Source organism: Schistocerca gregaria, chromosome X (genome assembly GCF_023897955.1).
Source record: "Schistocerca gregaria isolate iqSchGreg1 chromosome X, iqSchGreg1.2, whole genome shotgun sequence".
NCBI lineage: Eukaryota > Metazoa > Arthropoda > Insecta > Orthoptera > Acrididae > Schistocerca > Schistocerca gregaria.
The window spans coordinates 111558701-111585515 of NC_064931.1; the positions used below are offsets into that span (position 1 = coordinate 111558701).

Consider the following 26815-nt stretch of genomic DNA (forward strand, 5'->3'; position numbering starts at 1 on the left):
ACCATTCCTAGAGCGGCAAGGGAACTTGCTGTTCCAACAGGACAATGCACGTCCGCATGTATCCCGTGCCACCCAACGTGCTCTAGAAGGTGTAAGTCAACTACCCTGGCCAGCAAGATCTCCGGATCTGTCCCCCATTGAGCATGTTTGGGACTGGATGAAGCGTCGTCTCACGCGGTCTGCACGTTCAGCACGAACGCTGGTCCAGCTGAGGCGCCAGGTGGAAATGGCATGGCAAGCCGTTCCACAGGACTACATCCAGCATCTCCACGATCGTCTCCATGGGAGAATAGCAGCCTGCATTGCTGCGAAAGGTGGATATACACTGTACTAGTGCCGACATTGTGCATGCTCTGTTGCCTGTGTCTATGTGCCTGTGGTTCTGTCAGTGTGATCATGTGATGTATCTGACCCCAGGAATGTGTCAATAAAGTTTCCCCTTCCTGGGACAATGAATTCACGGTGTTCTTATTTCAATTTCCAGGAGTGTATTATGACGTCCCGAAAAGACAGGCAGGACAGACTTGAGTGCTATGGGGTACAAAGGCCTCCACTGGGACCAACAGACGTTAAGGTGTATAAATTCATATACAAAGCCCTCAAGGAATTACGAGACTCCGTATTACCAGCCACGGCAAAATCGAAATCCAGTCTGTATTGCAAGTGTGTTCCTTTGTTCAGAAGAGACTAGCAACAGCAGGGAATCGCAATACCTGGCGGACAGACTCCAGACACCCAATATGTCAGAAGACAAACCGAACACACAAAGTGTAGTCAACACGTACATGTTTTTAGTTGAAAAAAAAAGTACTTTTTGTAGGTGAATTTGATTTAAATTTTTGTACACAAATGAGCATTCTACCTCTTTTGCTATAAGTGGACTTAAGTGTTGTGCATAGATAACAATCAAAACTAATAGTTGGTAATAATATGTGTATATTATGATTGGCTGTATGGTCATGAAACCAAAAGCCAATAAATAAAAAAATACGAAAGACGACTGTGTGACCATTATGCTGTCACCAACGTATATCTCTCATAGGGATGATGAGAATGTGATAAGAGAGACTAGGAAGCGTACGGAGATATATAAGCAGTAATTTTTCCCTCGCTCGTTACACGAATGGAATAGGAAAGCAAATCGATAGTATTAATATGTTGTATCCTGTACATTGGCTTGTTGAATATATATGTATATGTGACATAAGAATTAGAACGTACAGTCCGCAAATGTGTGCGAATCCAGGCAACCGATGTGAATTGCTGCGGCTTGCGGCGTTCTGTTAGCGAACCATTTATCCACCTTAAGCAGCGGGCCGTTATTACTTTGGCCAGGCGACCGGCTGGCCTAAACGGCGCGCCGGCGGGATTTCTGCAGCGGATCCGATTTCTGCCGCAACAGCTGCTCCGCCGCCGGCTTATTATTCATGATTCATGGGGTCGCATTTGACCTGCCAGTGTGCTGAAGCAGTGTGGCTCAGAGGTGCCTTCCTTGTGTCGTTTTTATCACGTCGTGGTGAAGTGGAACCTAGGTTCGAAAGCTCGATCAGGGGGACTTCAGAAAATAAGTTATTGAGAACTGTACTGCACTTCCAATCCACAAAGATACGTGACACTATTTTCCAACATGTAAATAACACTGTACCAACAGACGTTATTTTGATACTGTTTTATTAGGCTCCGTTCACAATGGAACCAACAACGGTCTTCAGACATTATCGCCAGAGGTCGCCCGATAACAGCGGCCGACAGCGTGGTCATAGTGCATCCGATCTCGTTCGTCAGTTTTTGACAGGGTCAAGGAGGTTAGGTTAGTCTGTATTTTATTTATGAAGTAGGTTAGATTTTAACCTATTAGAGTCCGGTGGTTACCACCGCACCTCTGTGCTTGGATATGAGTGCTGCATAGCCGCGTCAGTATTAAAGAGACGCCAAATGCATTTGAATGAGCTTTCCTGTCTCGTAAAGAACGTGGCTAGAACTGTACACTGTGTCCTCAGTTATCAGAATAACCAGACAAATTTTAGGGATATGTGAGATGACGGGAGAAACGTCCTGTCACATTCTCGAGATAATTCGTGGTGACCTTGAAAGTTATAATAAGTTATAAACACTCTGTTTCGCTGTATTTATTTAAAACTGTGCAGACGCACGTCAATTAACCTTCAGTGACTTGTCGTTTAGCACACGAGCGAAAGGCTAGCATGAAATGTAGCATAAAAAACTCTGAAAACCTAAAGCACTTGAAAGTGGAAATACATACCGTACACCACATTTGCAAACCACTCCATATTAACAGAATCTATACCCTACTGGCATAAAACGCCAGTAAAGACTAGTAATAATTTGTAGACAATTAATGACAATCTACCACAAAAAATATCCAGTAGAGTAGCTATAAGCATATAAGATACGCCACTCTTTTCACTTGAACAAATTATTTCTCGAGGTTGTAATCTGTGCCTAAAATATGCAATATAGATTTTGCCGGTTTAAAGTTTCATATAAACCTGCGATTTCAGTCCATAGATTCCGAACTATAACACGATTATGATATTTTCTGTTGTGTTGGAAGAAGAGCCAACACCGTGTTACGAGAGGAGGCCGAAATACACGCGTTATAGCTCGCGCAGGCTGGCGTGAGGAGGGAAGGACTATACTGCGTGAGGTGTGGACCATGACAAGGAATGAGAATTCAGAAAGCGGACATAATTACTTTCATACTTAACTTTAATCCATTAATGATGAACGTCGTTCTTGACGGTACATGATTCACAATATTATCTGTTCAGAATACATTCTTGAAGATATGAATTATAGTAACTGAATATGGCGCCTTGCTAGGTCGCGGCAAATGACGTAGCTGAAGGCTATGCTAAACTGTCGTCTCTGCAAATGAGAGCGTATGTTGACCGTGAACCATCGCTAGCAAAGTTGGCTGTACAACTGGGGCGAGTGCTAGGGAGCCTCTCTAGACTAGACCTGCCGTGTGGCGGCGCTCGGTCTGCAATCGCTGATAGTGGCGACACGTGGGTCCGACGTATACTAAAGGACAGCGGCCGATTTAAAGGCTACCACCTAGCAAGTGTGGTGTCTGGCGGTGACACCACATTTTCATCCTCAGGATACCACAAGCTCACGCTTCATTTGTACTAAGCCGCGTGGTCTAGGGCGCCTTGCCTCGATTCGCGCGACGCCCCCCGTCGGAGGCTCGAGTCCATCCTCGGTCATGGGCATGTGTTGTCCATAGAGTAAGTTAGTTTAAGTTAGATTAAGTAGTGTGTAAGCCTAGGGACCGATGACCTCAACAGTTTGGTCCCATAGGAACTTACCACCACCACATTAGGCTAAACGTATCAGTTTCTCACGCTCGATATTTCGTGTGCGAGAACGTCGCTCGAACTGACCGAAGAAAACAAACTAATTTGAATTTCACGGATTGTCGTCCGAAGCCTGTACTTTCGAGAGAAAAGATCGGTTATAGTGTGACCGCGCATGTAGTGGCGTACTGATTCGAAAACATCGGCCGGAGACAAATTTTATAAAAACTCTACCTCTTTTGCTGTAAGTAGACTTAGGTGTTGTACATAGATATCTGAGCTACTGTGACCGCAGCCTTAGGCAACCAGTTTCGATGTTCCACTCACGTCATCTTCAGGCCTGTCTCATGAATGACACTCGTGCATGTATAAGACAAGACACCAATATTCGTTTCGATATCATTTGCTCCGTTGTGAGAGATCGCCTGTGGTCTCCTCGTAGATAGTCGAAGTAAAGTTCGGATATCTACGAAACCAGTTACGAATATTGGTGCCTTAAGAAGTGATTTCTCTCTTTGGTTTGGATATCTACGGAACGAGATACCAATATTGGTGCCTTGTCTAATACGTGCGCGAGTGATAGTTGGTGTCATTCACGCGACAGGCTTGAAGATGACTTGACTGGAACGTCGAAAGTGGTTGCCTAACAAAATAATATCAAAGTAATGGCTGTTGGTACAGTATTATTACAGTTCATCAACCAGCCACTGTCCCACGCTCCTGACCCCAAGAGGGATTTACATTTTTCAATATAGAACCAAGTCTTGATGAACAACTGTCGTAAGGCTTTGTGGGCGTCGTCGTCGTGGAAAATGTGCGACTGCTACGATTCAGTTCCTCGATTGTCCGATAATTGTTGTCTGTGATCGACGTCGATGCCCTTCTTCCCGATCAGCACCACCCACGCCCGTGCGGTCTTAGACAAATTGTTGGCATTATTTTCCTATGGCTGGAGGCGGTAACACATTTGGTCCACATACCACCATAGCTTCACTGTGAATCTGTGTACAGTTTAGAGGTTTTGCCAGCAACAACCGTCCTGTCCGCTTACTTGAACTTCGGTGTGCGTTTCCAGTTGCTGCACCATTTCGCTACCATACTCTGATGCACCATATTAACTATACCGAAGGAGAATCCCAGAGCATGTGCCACCCGTATTTGGCGAAGATCTGAGCGTGGGACGAAATTTGCACTAGGATCTTACTTTTTGAACTCCCTTCGCGTTTACGTAGAACTGACGACACTTGGCTAGTGAGAAGTTTTTTATTCGTGAATGCCATCGCGAGAAATGTTTTGTCATAATCATTACCATATATGTGAACTTGCTTTTGGCAGACAAATATAAAGCTGAATTTGTAGGAAAAAGTAAGGCCAGGTCGCGTTTGATTACGTGATAAATCGAATAATTCCCTTCATCTTGACAGTAACTTGTCGCCACACGAGAATGAAGTAACTGTTGAGGAGGGAAGGAGTATAATGTCCCATCGAGAGACTTCATTAGACAGTGCTCATTAGCTTAGTTGTGGCAGATCGCCTGTGGTCTCCTCGTAGGAAGCCTTCCGACGTTTGGCTTAAGTGATTTAGGAAACCACGCGCTAACAACGTTGTTGCGGTGGTTTGTCAGGCAGCGGCTCGGTCTTTGCGGTTCCTACTAGCAAGACTGTGTTCCTCATGCTGAGTAGAGCTGCACTGACAGAATGTTTAAAGACTGCTGCTCCTGATAGACATGAGTCACAGTCCCACGCAAGGTGTATTTTTTAAAGCTTGACACTTGATCTGTGTGTAGATTCCAAGTTGCAAGGGAATTGTATACAGGAACCTTTAATCGGCACACGCTGTATAACTGCCATTCGCCATTTCATATTGTTAGACGTTGCTGATCTTTAAAGGGATTTGCAAAAAATGGTTCAAATGGCTCTGAGCACTATGGGACTTCTGAGGACATCAAAACAACGGCTCTGAGCACTATGGGACTTAACACCTGAGGTTATCAGTCCCCTAGAACTTAGAACTACTTAAACCTAACTAACCTAAGGACATAACACACTTCCATGCCGTAGCGGTCGCGCCGTTCCAGACTGTAGTGCCTAGAACCGCTCGGCCACCTCGGCCGGCAAGGCAGTTGCAGAGGTCACTAGTCACTACGTAGAACTGATGAAACTAACTTCATTTCTATCCTTTGTTTGCTATTTTTGCGAAGAGAAATAACTGTATTTCAGTAAGGAAATGCTTTCTCTCGCGCATATTTATTAATGTCCTTTCTTCAAACTACGCCCATCAAGGATGTAATGCGTCGTAGTTGTGGTGTACGCTAAATCCCACATACTGTACTCGCGTCCGGCCATCCTGGTTTGGGTTTTCCGTGATTTCCCCTAAATCGCTTCAGGCAAATTCCGGGATGGTTCCTTTGAAGGGGCGCGACCGACTTCCTTCCCTAATCCGGTGGGATCAGTGACCTCGCTGTTTGGTCCCCACCCCCGAATCAGCCAACCAACATACTGTTGCCACCACTCAGTCATTTAATCTGTTCACCAGTGTGTTTGCATCGCTGAAAGAGAATTATGTTGGAATCTAGCCGAGAAGAAAAAAAAATATATATATAAAAAAATTTCAGTTTCGAGAGACACTCTTTGCCAGGGAAATTTTCCGCTGTAACTGTAGCGCACTGCAGTTTTAACGTATTTCTTTTTTTTCTTTTTTTTGCCATGGCGCCACGGGCGGTGCATCGCAGATGTTATCGCCTCTCTCTATACATGCTGGCGCTGATATCATTGCGTCAAAATAGCATACGCAAAAAAGGAAAACGAGCGGCCGACTGTTCGTTTACCGCATGCGCGGCGGAATGTTGGTAATTCGGTCAATTGGTGTTAAGCTTAAATAACTTACCTCAATTTCGTATTCAGGACGAAGCGTGTAACGAGCATCACTATCCCCTAGCAGTGACAGCTGGAAGCTACAGCTTTCCCCACGGGGCTCTCTCAGAGTATATTTTATACCCAGCGCTGCCTCATCGTTCACAAAAATGCATAGCACCACCACACGGGCAGCGCATGCCGTCTCTCTCTGCAGCCGAGGGGCTCGTACTTCAACGTGCACCGAGCTGAGAACTGCGGGCTGAAATGGTCCCTTGCTATCAATTAGCTATGCAGTGTTACATTTCTGCCCAAAGAAAAAGTGTTGTCATAGGTAATATTTGTGAGCCATTTACATTTTGAGATTTAATTTTTTTTCCCTCTCGGCTAAGTGTACGTATTGTTGTTGGAGGTATTTTTTCCATTTCGAATTTCATCTTGTGTCGGACAAGGACTGGAACCCCCACAGCTACCTTTCACAGGTGATGCTTTTAACGTACGTTTCATATACCGACTCAGAATTACAAACTGTCACTGGCTCCACTCCATTCCGCCGAAATTTCACAGTGGCTCCCCTGCGACGTTGCTGGACTAGGTCCCAGAGAAAAATGAATACAGCGGATAGTTCAACTTTACCGTCGCCTCAGGCTTGCAGCTGAGGGGACAGTTATTTTACCCTCAGCACAGTATACGCCACGTTGATAGTTTTTACAGTTTAAAACTATTATCCGCTTGTAATTTGTTAGTAGTTTACATTAAACTCGTGAAGAAATTTACGCATGTTAGCACTGTCACCAGTACTTTTTATAGCTAATCGAACTCATGATTACCTGTCGAAGCCGACTACGCACGCCACTGCTTTGTGTTCGGCAAGAATGAATTGGAGATGAGATGGAGAAAAAATTCGTCAGCAGACTATGGCGCAGATTCTGATGCACTGCTACCTCTTCTCTCATTTCGGGGCAATTTCGTGGGGTTATGTGTCTCACGCTCCAAACCTGTAAGTGATATGTCTGTCTGACGAGTGAGTTTCAGATAGGCAGCCACATTTAGAGATGCAAGGGAAGCAATGTAGTGTCATTGACTATCATCGTCCCCCCTCCCTCTCCCTTCATCATCATTAGCAACAACGATACACTGTACACGCACTTACCCCCCAATTTCACACGAACTAGTTATACGTACGACATATTTCGCGAGAAATTTTGGCAGTGAGATCGGTTAGTAAAATCGTGTCCAATTAAGACGAAAGCCGCACATCGGAATCTTCCAATCAACATCTGTAGTTTACCGATCTCATATTAAGTTAACTAGGGTTGTAGCCTCTCCCCGATGTTATTCAATCTGTATATTGAACAAGCAGTAAAGGAAACAAAAGAAAAATTCGGAGTAGGTATTAAAATTCATGGAGAAATAATAAAAACTTTGAGGTTCGCCGATGACATTGTAATTCTGTCAGAGACAGCAAAGGACTTGGAAGAGCAGTTGAACGGAATGGACAGTGTCTTGAAAGGAGGATATAAGATGAACATCAACAAAAGCAAAACGAGGATAATGGAATGCAGTCAAATTAAATCGGGTGATGCTGAGAGAATTAGATTAGGAAATGAGACACTTAAAGTAGTGGTGGTGGTGGTGGTGGTTAGTGTTTAACGTCCCGTCATTAGAGAGCGCAAGCTCGGGTTAGGGAAGGATTGGGAGGGAAATCGGCCGTACCCTTTCAGAAGAACCATCCCGGCATTTGCCTGAAATGATTTAGGGAAATCACGGAAAACCTAAATCAGGATGGCTGGAGACGGGATTGAACCGTCGTCCTCCCGAATGCGAGTTCAGTGTGCTAACCACTGCGCCACCTCGCTCGGTACTTAAAGTAGTAAAGGAGTTTTGCTATTTAGGGAGTAAAATAACTGATGATGGTCGAAGTAGAGAGGATATCAAATGTAGACTGGCAATGGCAAGGAAATCGTTTCTGAAGAAGAGAAATTTGTTAACATCGAGTATAGATTTAAGTGTCAGGAAGTCATTTCTGAAAGTATTTGAAGTGAAACATGGACGATAACTAGTTTGGACAAGAAGAGAATAGAAGCTTTCGAAATGTGGTGCTGCAGGAGAATGCTGAAGATTAGATGGGTAGATCACATAACTAATGAGGAGGTATTGAATAGAATTGGGGAGAAGAGGAGTTTGTGGCACAACTTGACAAAAAGAAGGGACGGTTGGTAGGACATGTTTTGAGGCATCAAGGGATCACAAATTTAGCATTGGAGGGCAGCGTGTAGGGTAAAAATCGTAGAGGGAGACCAAGAGATGAATACACTAAGCAGATTCAGAAGGATGTAGGTTGCAGTAAGTACTGGGAGATGAAGAAGCTTGCACGGGATAGAGTAGCATGGAGAGCTGCATCAAACCAGTCTCAGGACTGAAGACCACAACAACAACAACAAATGTGTTATCTCTTGTGATATTCTCGTTTAGGAATATAACTTGTGCTTATCGTATGAAATTTTCCTACTCATTGTTTCCAGTTTTCGACTAAGGTTAAATAACATAATTTGTTAACTGAACCAAAACACTAAAAAAAGACCATAGGAGTAGATTAGCACCAGAGCCGGTAAAGACACCATTACACCAGTGCATAGTGAAAATCTGGACCGAAGGAGAACAGTGGACTACAGCTATAATTGGACTATAGTCAAAATCCATCCATTGCACAATAAAGGAGATACATCAAATCGGGACAACTATCGAGAAATTTCCCTTTTGGATATAACATACAAAGTCATGTCAATCATTCTATTCAATCGTTGTATAGATCAATTTGATCTGGAACTAGGAGAATACCAAGAAGAGGATTTCTACCCTGGATTAGGTGCCCAGAACAGATAATCACTTTCAATTTGGTAATGAATTACTACAAAAGAAGTCAAAAACAAGTCATAAACTATACAGGCTTCAAAAAAGTTTATGATTGTATCCACAAATTTATAGTGATGAATATACTAAGGAATGTCGGTCTCTATCCCAAATTAATGAAAATGATAAACTAGCAAACACCAAATCTAAAGTAAAGTTCAGAGGAGAAATATCTGAGCCATTTATGATTAAAACGGTGTTAAGACAAGGTGATGGTTTATCGCCGTTACTTTTCAACTGTGCACTCGAATACCTGATGAGAGAACGGTACAAGGAAAATCCTAAAAACTTAAGATCTGGAACCAAGAAATACCAAATAAACTTAAATTGCTTGAGATTCGCAGATAACTTCGCGTTACTAGATGGTAACATTCAAGAAGCCAGAAATCAAATAACAATCCTACAAAATAAAGAACAAAAAAATAGGACTCCAGATATCGTTCGAAAAGTCTTGTATAATGGTAGCAGATCCTTTGCTAATCAACCAAATAGCAGTAAATATCAGGAAAGTAAAAACAGTGAAATAATTTAAATACCTAGGAGAAATTTCAACATAAAGTTTGGAAGAGAAACCTACATGGAAAGTAAGAATTAACAAAATTATAATGACTCAGAAATTAATATGGTCCACATACAATAAAAATGTCTGTAAATCAAAACTAAATTAAAACATTACAAGATGATAGTTCAATCAGAGGTGACATGCGGAAGTGAAACTCTTTTTCAGAGCTGGGGCCCATTACAGGTACTGTACGGAAAAAGGATCTCTCTCTCTCTCTCTCTCTCTCTCTCTCTCTCTCTCTCTCTCTCTCTTTTGTCACATTATAACGACACTAGAAACCAGAGAAAATTATAGAGGAATTTCAGAACATGAAGGAACAAGTAGGATGAATAAAGGCAATCATGGAGGATACGAAAGAGCTAGAATTAACCCTGGGCGATTTGCAAAACAAAACAGAAAATTTAAAGAAACCGAAAAAACATAAAAACAAGATTTAAACCAAAAATAGACAAACTACAAGGAATAAAAAGAGTATTTACAATGAGGTACGACAAAAAAGATGGGAATGAATGGAAAGATACTGGGCAATTCGGAAAGAAAACCTGTCCAAGAAGCTGACGAGAAAATTATTCACTGCAGTGGTCCAATGAGACCGTAAAGGAAGAAGAAGAAGAGGAAAAGCAAAATAGCGACACTTTGCTTTCTATTACACTTCTGCGATCAACTGTTATTGTCTATTGCTTCACGCCAAGACCATGCTAATTGTGATTGTCCCTTTATTTGTGATTTATGACGTAGCACTGGCTACACCACTTATTTGTGATACCCATTAACTTAAGCTCCCTGAGGGCTTCTGCATTGTCAGTATCTGTATTTTTCACTATCATTCATGAAGAAATAATGAGAGATGGCATGGATCAAGATGATCTGGTCTGGTATCCCTTCGTCCATCCCCAGCTTTAATGTATCTGCCGTTTGCATATTTTTCTGTCTACGTCTGTAAAGGTTTGAAATTAGGACTTAACATCCCATCGACGACGATGTCATCAGAGACGTATCGCAAGCTCGGTTTGTACAAGGATTAGGCAGTAAATAGTTCGTCGCCCTTTGAAATGAATTGTGCTGGCATTCGTCTCAGGTGATTCAAGAAAAGAACGGAACACTTAAATAAGTATGTCCGGAGGGAGATTTGAACTCCGTTCTTGAATGCGAATCTAGCGCCACCTCACTCGGTATTTTCGCTGAAACTGTGCTGGTTTATTTGACAACTGTCGGAGCTGGCTACTACTACAGATTTTTCTCATCTGGAATTCGAGGATTTAAGTGGAGAGACCTAAGTTCTCTTTATCTGCCGTTCTTGTTGTTATTCTGACCTAAACCGTTCTTCAGGTAATATCTATCACTCTGATCCTCCTTAATAAATATTTCATTTCATAATACATTTCAAGAACCGGTTGGAAAGCATGTGGCTAGATGAATGACGTACTACTTTACATGGAAAATAATTACCTTCACTTTTTTTCAAAAACTTACCTCTTGTTGCTCTGGCAATTGTTTGTTCTTGTCTCTGGATATGATGATTAGTGTGCGATCGTCTTTATCTGAGATCTTCCAATTACCACGTCTGTAGCCTTAAAATACTATACATCACACCCATAACACATCATTATCACCTTTTCCCCCAAGGAGTCTCGTAATGTTCACCTGAGTAGCAGATTCAAAGCAAACTGAACGTAATACCCATAATTTGATTGCGTGGCACACATTTTTACTCGTCGCCGTTATTCCGCCCGAAGTCACTGTGCAGCTGACATCGATAATCCCTTTCCTTTCCTTTTCTTTCTTCCCCCTCCACCTTCAGTTTACATCTAATACCCATTGTTTGCCATTTTTCTTCGAAAGGTTGTACAATTTTCTGCACCGCACCAGAGGATGTCTTGGAAGAATGCTAAGGGACGAGGAAGAATTTTTATAGGAAAACAAAACGTACTGTATTCTGTGCTGATTCCAGAGAATGTTATAGAAATCTGAATGATAGACTAATACTAGCAGGACTTCTTACATTGATACTGAGAAATATCTTTCTCTCTTTGCCATGAATTTAGTGTTCCTCAATGTAAATGATATGCCTGTATGTACATACCGTCTAATTTTCTGCGATGTTTCTGTTATAATTACTACACGGCGACCAGCGTCAGCGGTGACGATTGACGGTATGTAGTTCATTTCTCTAGTGCATCCCAGATGAGTTCCACTGAATACTCTAACTATTCCACGACCTCATTGACAAGTCTGTGCGATGAATTCTTTAAAGAATTCATGTAGCAGATAAGCTCGATATGGAGTGTCGTCGGTGGAGAGGTACTCTTCGTCAGTCACACCTCCAAGAAGCCGCAAATGTGGATGCAGCTCAAGCATGTAACGTCTATTTTTTTGATTAGCGACGAAGTTACAGTCCATCTATCGTCCATCTGACATGTCGGTTCCCCACGCCAAGACCTCATCATCACCAAACTGCCATCCTTCCGCAATTTTCTTATGATTGTGACAGTCGACCCAACTCGGCCTTGCTGATTCCACAATAAACTGACTTTCTTTACACTCCCGTGGGCGGAACACAGTCCACTGGAGGTCTAGCCGTACTGACTTAAGCAGACATGTGATGAATTGCGTATTTTATTCTTTTTCCTAGAGCATGTCGTATTCGAGATAGTGTTTTCTGTGATGTAGGTATTTCACTTTTATGGCAGTGTCTTGCTTTCTTTCTCGAGATACTACCATCTCCTCACAACCAAAGTGAAAACACAATTGATCCATTGTACATTTAATGTATTACTTTTCTTTATTTTCGTATGTAGTTCGCGCAATTTTGGTTTCTGGTGAAATTGTGATGTTCTTTACAATGAGTTTTGCTCCGCTTTCCTCTCCCCAGTTTTCGCAGTTTCCCTTAAATCATTTCAGCTAAATGCTCGTGTGATTCCTTTGTGCAGGCGTCAGTTTATTCTCTTCCCCGGCTGTCCACACGTTCTCCTATAGATGTTTGTAGACTGGCCTTCATTATCCCCCTTATATGCGGATATGCGGATGTGCGGGAATGTGTTTTGCCGGCAGTTAACACACATTTTATGAAGTGACACGACGCATGTGGTTGTACTAAAGCACTTTTACCAGGTGGGCGCGCAGCAGCAGATGCCTTACAGCGAGCCTCAGGTGCATACGACAGCGAGGTCGATATCCTGCGATGTGCGCTATCAACGACTCCTCTGGCGCGCTAACGTCGAGCCGGAGATAAAACCCTGCCTCTGGGCCACTACAAAGCACTTTCAATAGTGCTGCACTGAAGTCTCTACCTCGCTTGCGCCGTACTTTTGCGACCTGGCTGTTTGCCGGATTTCGATTGGGCTATATTTCTGGATTGCCGTTGTATAGATTATTGACGGACTTGCTTGGCCCTGGACTATCTGAATTATTCTCTTGTCGTGGTTTAGAATTTACGAAGACCTAATGCTGACTGGAACTGTGAACTTTCAAGTGTTCAACGAGTATCCAAATTTTCTGTGTCATAAAGAGCGCGTTACACCGTAGCTGGTGTAATACTGGAGACGAGAACTCGAACTTCGCATGTGTGTGAGAGCATCAGACCTTATTTCAGTGATCATGGACCATAAATTCATGAAACTGTGGCAGTAACAGCGGAAACTTCAAATGCAGTACCAGGCACGACAAGAAGAACTACATAAGCAAACTCTGGATCAACAGCTAATACTACAGCGGCTCATCAGGCCAGAAAAATCTTCCACCACCACCATACGCATCATTTCATCGAGAAGATGAAGATTGCGATTCACACTATAGAAGTCTGCAGCTCCACTTCCTGGCATAACTGACTTTGCTAAACAGAGGATTTTCTACTATCTATTAACTCCTTAATACTTCATCTTCTACAAAAATTACTTCCTCTCGATAAATTTCTGTGTTCAAATTTGTCTGTAATCCTTAGTTACCTCTCTAAGCATTACGATCTGCTAATACGTGATGTAGCAGCTAGGTTCCGATTTGTTCGTTGTCACGAGAAGTCACATCGGTCTATACTGCTTGAGCAACCGATCTCAAAGGGCTAACCCGCAAGTGTCGAGTATTGTGTGGCTATCAAAATTATAAATAATCCTAAGGTGAAACTTTCGAATCTTTCGTGACATTTAAAACTGTGCGCTTGACCAGGACTCAAAACTTTCACGCGCAAGTGCTCTACCGACTGATCTAACCAAGCACAGCTCACGACCCACCGTCATAGCTTTACTCCTACCGGTACCTTATCTCATACCTTCTAAACTTCACAGGAGTTCTCCAGCATACCTCGCTAGACCAACAAGGACTAGAAGGAAACAGGCTTATTTTGTATCATTAGTCGTGATACAATAATTACCAAATGAAGAAGATTTTGCACAGCCAATGTCATTAACACATCGCACTCTCAAAGAAGTGTTGACAAAAGCAAAAACTTTTAAAATGTTAGCTGCAGTACAGCACTATTTTGAGGAAAGAAGCGAATCTCCTGGAAACTGCTTAAAATATCGAATGCAGCATAACAAAATTTTGATCAAAGGGAGGTAAATTGGGTGAAATATTGTTCCACTTCACGCCACAGTGAGGGTGATTGGAACTTACCAAGTTTACCGTCGTCATCTGACTTGGGATTCACACCCTTACGTCCATTTTGGTACAAATGCCATGCAACAAATCGGCAGTGGCATGTAGTCTTTGTACCGTCCAACCTCGCTACAGCAGCAGGAAGTATATACAGGTATCCAAATTGGTTTGCTAAACGTAGGCGCACTCGGTGGCCTTGTAGGGAAAGGCTTTCCCAGTGATGTGTTGACCTCTTGAGGTGCTAGCCGTTCTGCCAGTTATCAGAGTCGTCCATGCACAGTATTTTAACAGTGTTACTCGATATGCACGTCAGGTGCTGAGACTGCTAGTCCAGTGGAACAGGTCGGTATTTATACTGGGGGCAGCCAAGAACTGTTCATGTTGCATTGCTTTCGATCGTGTGTGAAGTTCTGTCGCCTGCCTGCACACTTCCCCCACTACGAGAACATGTCGTCTGAGTGGGAAGAGGGGGAAAAGTGCAAACACATTGCATTTAGATGGCAAGGAACACTGAACGTTTTGCATGCTGCATAATAAATAGGCCACAAACAAAAAACTGTCAGTATTATTTAATTACATTCGTCGCAGTCGAGACACAATAAAATTTATATCTGGTACAGACTGTCTGGATACAGAAAGACACACAGAACTACGAAGATGTTTGTCTCTCGGGTTCCTATGTAATCATTACTCAATTAGTTTCGTAATCGAAAAAAGCCATTCATGCACATATGTTGATTCAAACATTGTATCATGTTTACAGTCACATTATGGAGACGTAGAAACTCTTCCCATGGCAAAACAGGATAGAACTCCTGCAATTTTTATTGTAAAAGAACTTGTCTTGTAAACGGGAATTGCATTGCAGATCAGTCGGTTCCATCTGCACATGTAGAAGAGCGCTTTCAGCTGAACAGGCAAACAATGTTGAAAATAGCTCAAAAGCAGATCTAAGATTGGCAGTGTTCTCAAAACGTTTAGATAGCTATTCCGGTAATTCTCTCAACACCACAATGAATTCTTCAAAACGGGCGTTTTCCGTAACGCCAGAGAGCTCAGGGAAATTGACGGTGTTTTTGTCAGAATTTGTCGCTTCCACAGTGCGATTTTCTCTTTAAGTGCACCTCACCAAATCAGAAATAAGTTGTTTCTCACCTTGCAACTACTGTGGGTAGTATGCAGTCAAATCCATTTAAAGTGAGAGGTTTGCAATCCATTCTGATATTTGAATCCTCGTTTCAGCTTTCCTTTTTTCTTCAGAAACTCAACGTTCTTTTCAGTAATACGTAACGTCTCCTATTCTATGTTGAATTCCATCAAGAACAGTTACAGCTGGCTATGTCATAATGCGTGCGACTTAAGAAAATTTGCTATTCGTACCACCAATTCCATCACATGCTCCATGCCTGTTAATTTGCCACAAATTGCATCTTGATGTACAGAAAAATGAATCCCGTACATCTCTTGATCGTTTAATGTTTTGCCCTTTCATCGCCAGCTAAGTCTATACATTGTTTCTGCATGGCGTTATAACGCCATTTAGCAGATGTCCAGTACCCGTCGATTATGCGACGGCACAAGAGATGTTTAGAATTGAAACGTTTCTCTTCTGAGATTCCCATTCCTTTTTAAAGGTTGGGACGATAGATCAATAGACTACCTTTTTTGTGCAAACAGTCTCTGGACCTACGAACTTTCTTTATGCCACGAATAAATAGCGAAGGATAAACAGCGCTGACTCCATGATTCTGCGGAATTGAAAAAAAGTCTCGCCGGCCGCAAAATATCGCACCAAATGCTGGAAGAAACAGTGTCGCTGCTAAAAAAATGTCGCAATTTAGTGAGTAGGTCCAGAAGGCCCGAGCAAAGCCAAGTCATGCCGAGACAGGACAGACCGCAAGTGTGCAGCACCTCGGGAAAGTTCACGGAGCCACATCAAGTAATTTCAATCGGACAGTAAAGTATACCGCCGGCCGGAGTGGCCGTGCGGTTCTAGGCGCTACAGTCCGGAACCGCGCGACCGCTACGGTCGCATGTTCGAATCCTGCCTCGGGCATGGATGTGTGTGATGTCCTTAGGTTAGTTAGGTTTAAGTAGTTCTAAGTTCTAGGGGACTGAAGACCTCAGAAGTTAAGTCCCATAGTGCTCAGAGCCATTTGAACCATTTTTGAAGATAGCACCATCGCGGTTTTGCCAGCAGATTGAGTAAATTCCACAGTCATTATGCAGAAGACTGATTGTGATGAGAATGTCCGTCAACTTCTGGAGGACACGCCAAACAGACAGCTAGAACGTGATGCTACGGACAAGGTGGACAAGAAGACCAGGGATCTTTTGAAGACAACAGACATGCCTGAAAATGTCATCAAACAACTACGATCAAGACTGCCACTTCCATCTAAACTGCAAAGACTGCCTAAAGTACAGAAATAGGGTTGCCACTACGTCCAGTTTCAGCAACACTGGTGCATCAACGTACCAAGAACTAAGTATGTGAAGAAACTACTGTACTCATATGTGAAGAAGTGTATCCACCACATTCGCAACTCAGAGTAGTTCATACAATGTCTCAAGCAACTGTATATCCCGGAATCTGATATAATTGGTAGTTTTTATGTGATCTGCCTGTTTGGCAAGGTACCGCTGAGAGACTTACTGGAACACTGGAACTGACTGCAGAGAAATCTGACAAGGATCTTGATGGAACTGTTCAGGCATATACTGACTTCTATATATTTTCTGTATGTGGGCCAATATTACGAGAAGACAGAAGAAACAGCCAGGGCAGCCTCCTGTCTCCAGTAGCTGCCTATCTGTTCGTGGAGAAATATGAGGAGGAAACATTATAGATGGCTAGATAGAAACCCATATGCTTCTTCAGATATGTGGATGATACCTTTGTGATCTGGCCTCACAGTGGGGAAATGCTCAATATGTTTTTCGAACATCTCAACCCACGCCACCCAAATATGAAGTTCATGATTGAACTGGAGAAGGATAGTCAGCTGCCATTTCTGGATGTGATGGTCAAAAGGTTACAGGTTATATCGCATACCAACACACACTCTTTACCTGCAGACTTACAGGTGTCATAATACAGTGCAGAAGAATGTAATTCTAAAGACGTAGGTGCACAGGGCAAACACGGCTGTCAGACCAATATAGTTTGACATCAGAAATGGAGCATATACGCTAAGTTTACTACAAAAATGAATACACAGTCAAACAGATTCAGAAGGCCATTCAGTCAGCCATTCTCCATACGATAGAGAAGACGAGCAAGATGAAGCATACCTCCCATCTGTGGGATCTACTTCTGCCGAGATCCACAGAATTCTCTAGAAGCATAACATTAAGTGTGTGTTCCGTCAGCTTAAAAAATAAGAGGACTTCTGGGAAATGTTAAAGATTAACTTGGTTTAAGAAAAGCAGGAATTTATAATAGACCTTGCCAATGTGGCATGTCGTACGGTGGCCAAGCAACTGGGATAGTGAACATCAGATGGCGAGCACATCAGACTAGAAACGGCTGAGACAGGCAACTAGACCAGCCATTGTAAGGGTATTAGTCATACCATCATGTATGAAGAAACGAGGGCACAAACCACCAGGTACTGGGAAGCAGCTCGCCGTCAGGGGTGCACCAGACCGAAAACTGAACGTCTCAGGACGATTGTAATGGGGAAGGACCACAGACGGAGTGGCAGTAGAACCTACCAGGGAGGACGGAGGCAGTAGGTATAAATATTGGATCCGTTTCACTCGGCTAGCAGTCTTAGGTAGCATCTGATAGAGATAACGAGTCACGTGGTCGAAATTCTGTGCATACACGACACTGGTATCGGATAGAATGCCCAAGATGTCATTAAAATTTCTTACTGGTTTCAGCCTGCCAGTTTCTATTATAAATTGGGAAACATATGCTCACACTGGTTCTCTGTCTCTTTAGGCAACATCACAAAGGTTGTAATCCTGCAGCAAGCACCGCATACTTTTGCACGATAAATACATGCTAACGGCATTGTACAAAAAAAGTCAGCCGTCTGACGTCAGGCACAAAACATTTTTGGGATGGATGATTTTTCATCTTTTGGTTTTAAAATAGCAGGCGACATCAACTGTGCATTAGCACTTCCGCCAATCGATGATATGGATTCACCGAATTTTTATACTTATTTACAACAGGCTTAGGGTGTGCTAATAATTTTGTAGCTCACATTGTGCTTCAGTCTTCTGCAGCACTTTGCTACTTTAGAGCTAGACCAGTACCTGTAGCATTGCGGGATAGCCTCATATCAGAATTAGATAGTCTTACGCAACAAGACACCCTCACACCCGTGTTGCAAAAACCAAGTAGTGCAGACGTCTGGTTACTTCCTATTTGTGGTGACTTTAAATCAAATATAAATGCAGAATTAGAAATTTGCGTCTGTCCCATTCCAGGGCCATAAGAGCTCATCTCAAGATTGTCAGTGGACAATAATTCTCTAAAATTGATCTACCCGAAGCTGATTTACAAGTGCCGCTACACAAACAGGCCCGCCAGTTCATGATTATCGACTCTCCGACTGAATTTTACACATACAACAAGTCTCCGGTCGGAATTGCTTATGCACGACCAATTTTCCAAAGTCTTTTGGAGTATTGGATTCAATGCGTTCTCGATCACAGTCAGTTATCTGGACAATATGTTAGTAAGTGGCGCTGCAAGAAAACAATATCTTACGTCTACTGTTACAGACACTAAAACAAAATGGATTAAAGTGCAACCTTCAAAAGCGCAAATTCTGTCAAGAGCGAGTGGACTCAGCAACATGTGGAAGTCATAGAAAAATCGAAGTGCCTATGAATTACTGAAAACATCTTCAGTCATTTCGCGGCCAAAGAAATTATTATGCAAAATTTATACGAAATGCCATCCAGAACGCCAGTCCTCTTAATGATCCACGCAAGAAAAGTGCAAAACTCGAATGGTCACCGCTGTTTTGGGAGGCTTTTTACAAGTTAAAACATTGTCCAAAGTTCACTACTTGTATGGCGACCTATGACTCATCAAAATGTCTTCTCTTGGCCACTGGTATGTCGTACCACGACAGAGGGGGCCATTCTTTCTCACAAAAACGATTACGAGTATGAACATCTGCTCACATTCATTTCTAAATCGCTGCTTCAACTGAAATGAGTTACTTACAGATCGAAAAAGAAGCACTGGATATCACGTTTGGCATCCAGAAATTTCATAAGTTATATATGTGACATAATTTCACCTCACAACGGACCATAAGTCATTGACTTCTGTGCTTGGTCCTCATAACCGCCTTCCAGTCAAAACGGCACAATGCCTACAACGCTGCGTCCTCGGCCATTATAATTATTGAACGCACTATTGGTCGACAGTACAACATGCTAACGTCGATGCCCTACACAGACCACTTATAGGGCCAGATCCTATATTTGACTTTCGGGAAATACTGCGCTTTCAAATAACTCCTTACAAAACCGCGTACAAGAGTTTCTTCCACTGCATCCTAATTGCGAAGGACACAGCTAAGGATCTTAACCTCAAACACGATATGAAATACATTCGCCAAGGTTGGCCGGAACCCCTCCTACCCGATTCCCTTCCAGAACTCGGCAAATATTTTTCCAAAAAGAAACAGGATCCAGATGGTACAGGGAGTACTGGTGCTGACATCAGACGATGACTACTGCCGGTAGTCACCCCGACACCACAGCATCCCTGTGGCATACCTTCTGCACGATGACCACTGGAGGATGATACGCATGCAGGCTCTCACAAGACAGCACGTGAACTGACCCGGCGCTACACAGGACTTCAAGAGGACAACCCGCTCCTGACAGGCCTGTGTGGCAACCCAGTCAGCACACCCCTTCCCCTCCCCCCCCCCCCCCCCCAACGGTTCCATGCCTGGTCAACGCCGTACCGCCAATGGGAGCGCGTCCACGTGTACGTCGCCAGTCCGTCCCTTAGAGAGATGTGGCTCTTCGTCATAGACTCATTTTCCACGTTTCCTTATGTACTTCGAATATCAAATGTAACAACAAGGGAGATAACAAGGACATTGCAGACAATATCCACCTTTAAAGGGCCTCTGTAAACAAACATTTAGGACAATGGCCTTCAGTTACCATCCAGTATGTTTAAGGGTGTTTGCTCTCGGAATATTATAAAGGACTGTTCCACCCAAACTCCAGTGGCGAAGCCAGTGGTTCGTCCGCATCTGTAAGGTGCAGATATTAAAAACACTGTTAACCACACCCAAGGCCAAGGTCCTGACCCCGTTCCTGACCCCCTACAGGACCACACCAATACAAGGGCGCACTCCAGCGGCACTGCTGCATGGCCGCCGAATCTGGACCCACTGGGGTGTCCTGATATCTACAACATGCCCATGCCAACCCAACCATTACACCAGCTACTTGCTGGGCATAGAAGTTTTAGCTCTTATCTTCGGGAGAGTCCCAGAATGTAAACTAGTGTCATCAGAGCCGCCTGGGAAAAATAGATGTTTGCACTGCTTACCAATGGCACCATGCTGGTATGATACGCCAACTATCTGCACCCAATCTTCGTTGCTTCCAGTTCGAGATAACTACCACTGCCCTGGAGCTGGTTCGACATAAGTACAGACGCCTGGTGGATACACATCCCCAGGTTGCTGTCAGGGCTGATAACCCATGGAATGGCAACCTTTTTCACCATCAGCACCACTAACCTATAGCATGGACTGAAAGGCCGGAATGCTCCAGCCGACTCCAGCATTAGCACAATACCGTCACCACGAGCGGAGAAAACAGTGACACCAGACACAGGGATGGACAGCAAACCTTTACTTGGCTTGTCACTCACAGCTCCTCCTCCTAGTATAGCGATCACAATACCAACAGCGACACTTTTGTCTCTAACCTCTTATGAAGGGGAGTGAAACTGCTATATCTCGGCAATCAGACAGATTAACCTGCGATTTCTGCTATCAGTGACTCCTCTGGCGCCCGGTAAAAGGTTACAGGAGGCTGTCACATGGGCCTGCCCACTGACCTCAAGCCGGAGATAAAACCCAGCCGTTGGTCCCCTACAAGACATTTCGATTTGTGCTGTGCTTAAGTCTCTGCCTCGCGTACACAGGTTTTTCTTGACCTGGTTGCTTATTTTATTTCAACTAGACTTCCTTTTGGATTTGTATTCTGTTGATTATTGACGGTTTTGCTTCATCCTGGATTATCTAGTTTATTTTCTTGGTTTTTTAACACCTTATAAAGGCCGATCTGGAATTGTGGACTATCAAGTGTTTACTCTGTATCCATATTTTCCGTGTTGCGCCCTAGCAGGTGTAATAATGGGTTCACTTCCTGGGCGGCCACCACCTATCCGTCATCATCACTCACTCGCGGCTCTCATGTCGTCTGCACTTCACCATCTGCCGGGCGCCAGTCACTGCTTTTGCTTCTTTCGCTTCTCCTCGGTGTATAGCATTACATACCTTGGCGCAACAGCCAACTCCGAAAATCTCTGTACAATTTGTTTAGAGTTCCTCCTTGCACGTGTTTCTCTTAACCATAAATTACATTGTATAGCTTGTTCTTAAAGAGGTGACATACATTTTTTATAGAAGAAAGTAACCTTATGGCTCCTTATGTGTGCTTTCACACGAAAGGTGCTGAGCATCGTCTACGGCTAACTGCATCCGTCGTGTAGCTCGTCAAGTGAATCGCCGGTACATTGAGCCCCTTATTACCAGGCGTGTTCCTTCGCTCTTCACAGAGAATTTCGGTAGACACTATCAAGGCATTAGCTCTATAAATACTGCTAACTGCCAGTCGTTAGTATACGATATAGTAAATATCTTCTGTGCGTGACTCACTATGGAAGAACAGTGACTACATTCCATGTAGTATCATTGCAGAATTACTGTGGGGCCTTCCGCAGCTGATCGCATAAATTAAAAAAAAAGTCGATGCGTGGAAAAAATTCATAGAATATATAAGAGAGATATTGACACAGTGACACTACAGAAAATCACACCAGACTCTTCCTTATTCACCCACACAGAGACGGCGTTCCCGCCAGTCCAATTCAGAAATCGAAAACACATCCCATCATTAGTACATTTTAAGACTTTGAAAAACTGGTTTTCGTTTGATGTTAAAAGATGCTGTACCTCGACTAGTATAAAATTCGTAACAAAGACCTTCATTGACATTAGATTATTAGTTGACTGAAATACTTGTCTATTGCAAGTAATTTTTTTTTCAAAAGTAATAAAAGTTTCTGTGTTTTTGCAACAAACAAATTTATTTTTTACCCACCTCAGCGTCACAGCCACCTTCCTTTCACATTTGTATGTTTGGGTCCACTGTCTGAAAGAACAATTTCGCTAATTTTACAGAAGACGTCACAGACCAATGGAAAGTAAAAAAAATTCCTCAGAGCATGCTCCAAGTGTCTCGTAGAGGCAATTCTCGCTCCTAACCTTAATCGAGAACTACTTATTGGGTGGCACTGATTCTTTCCTTAGCCGAGTAGTTTAAAAATAATATGCCGACAAGCGGCAGTTCAGATACCACATGACATGTAAACTGCAATGAGTCGGACTTGCACTCTGTGTGTCAAAGGCCGGCTACAGGAAGGGACTTCCTGCACCCAGATATACGACATCCCTTGTCAAAGTGGCTTACTGTGATAGAAGTTGGACAAAATCTCTGGAATGCTTGTCCAGAAAGATGTACAGTAAAGTGTAAGGGAAGGGGGAGAGAAGTACTGAATAAATGGAGCTGTGAGTCGCGCTCTTGTTGTTCCCGGATAGATCAGATGGTAAGAGCATTGATTGCGAGGAAAAAAAAAATTAATCTCACCAGTCTCAGCCCGGTACACCATTTAAATCTTTAGGAAGTTACACTGGAAATATTTTTTTACTATAAAAATTTCTTGATATCTTGTTCTTATTGCAGTCTGCATTTTACTACACGATGTCCCTCAGACGAAATGGTGGCTCGGTGGTTAGCGTCGCGGCTTCTTAAGTTTGGACCCGAGTTCGAAACTTGATTATTGTTTTTATTTATTTTATTTTTATTGCTTTCATTTGTCTACCCATGACCGTAGAAGGTCACTACGCGAATGTTTCTTATCACATTAGTAGGTATATTGGCGTTATATTCATTGTAAAATTACAACTGGATCTCACAGTAAGTATCACACACTTACTATAGAATATATGTGTGTATGTTGAGGGGTTACATTCTTCTTAAAAGTCTCATATTCGAAATTTCATTCTCATATCAATTGTTATATTTGTTTGTACTTTTATTCTTCAGGACGATTTGGCGCAATGCCTTGAATGATACCGAGCGTAGGAACATTATAAACACAGATATTCCGAACACCACGAGCATCGCGAGAAGACAGATTTGTAACCGTGACATTTCTTCGTATGAACCTCACGCGGCAAAGAAACGTCATTAACATTTCAAGATTTCGCAGCAAAAAATGCTTAACGTATCACGTTTCCGAAAACTGGCGTTTGCAATTTATTATGAATCAAGATAACTACGGAATTTCACCGAAAACCATTTCCAGTAATTTTCTCATTCTTTCTTTTGTTTTAAATTCATTTATCTGACATGCTATAACGAACAAGGACAACGTTATAACAGTACACACTGGAAAACATTCGTGCAGTAATTTCCTATGGACTTTGGTGTACAGGGTGTTCGGAAACTCCCGTTACAAACTTGTAGGACTTATAGAACGGAATGAGTACATAATACTTTGAACAGGAACCCATGCCCGAAAACGTATCGTTCCCGTTATACGATGGTTTCAGATCAGATGTTTAACTCGCCCACTTCTGCTTGACGTTCAAATGATTCCATTGGCTCTAAGCACTATGGGACTTAACATCTGAGGTCATCAGTCCCTTAGACTTACAACTACTTAAACCTAGCTAACCTAAGGACATCACTCATATCCATGCCCGAGGCAGGATTCGAACCTGCGATCGTAGCAGCAGAGCGGTATTGACTGAAGCGCCTATAACCGCTCTACCACAGCGGCGGGCTCTGCTTGAGGAACTAGGCGTGATGCAGTACAAGTATTAAGTAACAATTCGAAAGGAAACATAACGAAACATCTATTTATCTAAGCACGTTTGCTTGTACGTAGTCCGAAACAGTCCAGCATACTGTGCGTACAGACCAGTACTGATGCATTTCATCAGCAGCTAGAGGTGGCGACCACTAACGTTGTTGCAGATATTGTACCTACGAAGCATGTTCTGGTTCAGGACGAGCAACTTTGAGACTTTTCTCTTTCCCTCAGCAGACGTGGACGCTTTACAGACCTGAACTGAAACCGTCATAGAACAGAAGCGGTACGTTTCCGGACATAGGTTCCTAATCAAAATATTAAGTACTCACTCCCTCTACAAATCCTAGAATTTTGTAACGAGAATTTTCAAACGCCCTGTACAAATACAAAACAAAAAATAAAAATAATAATCGGGTTTCGAATACAGGGCACAAAATTAAGAAGCTGCACCGCACACCACTGTGCCACTATTTCGTCTGAGGAAATCATGCAGTAAAAGGCACATGAAGTACCTGCAAAATACATCGAAAATCTGGTCTGTCGTTCTTTCAGAAACGGTAGAGTATCTACGGGTAAGCCAAGACACGTTTACGCTTATTTTGACCTCTCTTCCATTGAGTGAATTTCTGTGAAATCGCGTTATGGTACTTGGCGTGTTCTCCTCGTCAGTGAGAAGTTCCTAAATGACGTGTAATTGACAGACAGTTTTTAGATGAACAGCTATTTTATTGATAAGAGTCTTAGGCAATTTAATCATTCCCTGGAACTAGAAAGTAAACGAATAAATAGAATATGGCACTAAAACGAATAAGACAGATTTCGGCTCATAGTTTGTATTAAAAGATGCTGAACAGTTGAGGCGAATACGAAACGAAAGAAGACCCAGCAGTGGTGTTTGTGGGACAGATGAGACAAATACCACAAGGAATAGTGTAGTGGAACAGAGCCTCAGCACGGCCGGGACGCATCCGCCGAGCGACGAGCATAAGGACGTCGAACGACAGGTGAGGATTGTTTACTGACAACTCTGTGCCAATTGGCCTAAATAAGCGCCGAGAAGGAAGTAGCGTCAGTGCGTGATGAGAGCCACGGCTCAATGTTCGTCGGGGATAAGGGAACCTGGCATGGATAATGCACACAGTTATGTTTCTCTGTGACTAAGACTTGCTTCTATCGTACTCGAAGAGAAAATACTACTTAACTGGCCTTGCGTCGTTCTGCCGCGCAAATGCAAAAGAGCAGCACATGATTATTGATTGCCGCTTATCTCTCAGTGGCGGAAAGCAGTTCCTGGAGTCAAGGTTTTCGTTGATGGAAATGTCGAACGTTCCACAAGACGATATTTTCAGTAAGAAAGAAATTGTTTGATAACATGCATATTTGAACCATCAGCTGTTTTTATTTTACGCTCAAACACATACCGGTTTCTGTCTTGAATCATCTTCACTGACGATGTGAAAATGGTCCAAGACCGAAACCGGTAGATGTTTGGGTGTAAAATGAAAACAGCTAATGATTCAAATATGCATTTTATACATTACGTAACAGCTGTTGACAGTAACCTTCCAAAAATGTTTAAAAGAAATTGTTCCTTACCTTAAAGGTACTAAGGGCGTCCAGTAAGTAATGCAAGCCTACGTCGTGCTAAATCAGTAATCTTCCCATCATCCACTTGCTTCCCGCTGAGGGAATCCTTCATTGCGCCAAACAGGTGGAAGTTGGAAGATGCGGGATCCAGGATGGCGAAGAGCAGTCCAATGAAGTTTTGTGAGTTGCTCCCAGGTGCGTAGAGTTGTTGACGCCTTGCGTTGCCATAGAGGAGAAGTTAGTTTGCATTTTTGTTGCGAAGAACCCGCTGAAGTCGCTTATTCAATTTTCTGAGGGTAGCACAATACCCTTCCGAATTGATCGTTGCACAGCGGGAGAGAACTCCAAACAGAATAACCCCCATGACAGTCCCAGAAGACCACCGCCCTGAGTTTACCAGGAGAGGGTGCGGCTTCGAACTACTACTTCGGTGGAGAGGTGGTGTGGCGCCACTCCTTGGATTGCCATTTTGCTTCCGCTTCGAAGTAATGTTGCATTTTTCGTCGCCTGCAGTGTTCGACAAAACGTTGACACTATCAGCCTCGTAGCGCGCAAGCCATTCCGCGCAGACAGTGCTACGTTGCACTTCGTGGTCTCCTGGTAGACAGCTCGGAACCCAGCGGCCGCACACCTTTGAGTACCCCGACTGGTGGACGATTGTGTTAATATTGCTATCAGAGACGTCCAGTTGTGCAGCGATGTGTTTGATTGTGATCCGCCGACCACCTCGAACGAGAGTGTCCGCACGTTCCAACGCAGCAGAAGTTAAACTGTGTGTGCCGGCCGGCAGGTGAAAGATGGAACAGGTTGGTGCGACCGTGCTGCGATGGTGACAGACGTCTCGCACGACGACTCGCCATGCTTTTGTTCACTGTGAGGTCTTCGT

General features: G+C 43.2%; 1 protein-coding gene across 1 annotated transcript in view; it reads left to right on the forward strand.

The window, feature by feature from the left end:
- Positions 1-26815, forward strand: part of LOC126299170 (dystrophin, isoforms A/C/F/G/H) — a 2370611-nt gene that overhangs the window by 2183973 nt on the left and 159823 nt on the right. The gene's annotated exons all lie outside the window — the stretch shown is intronic.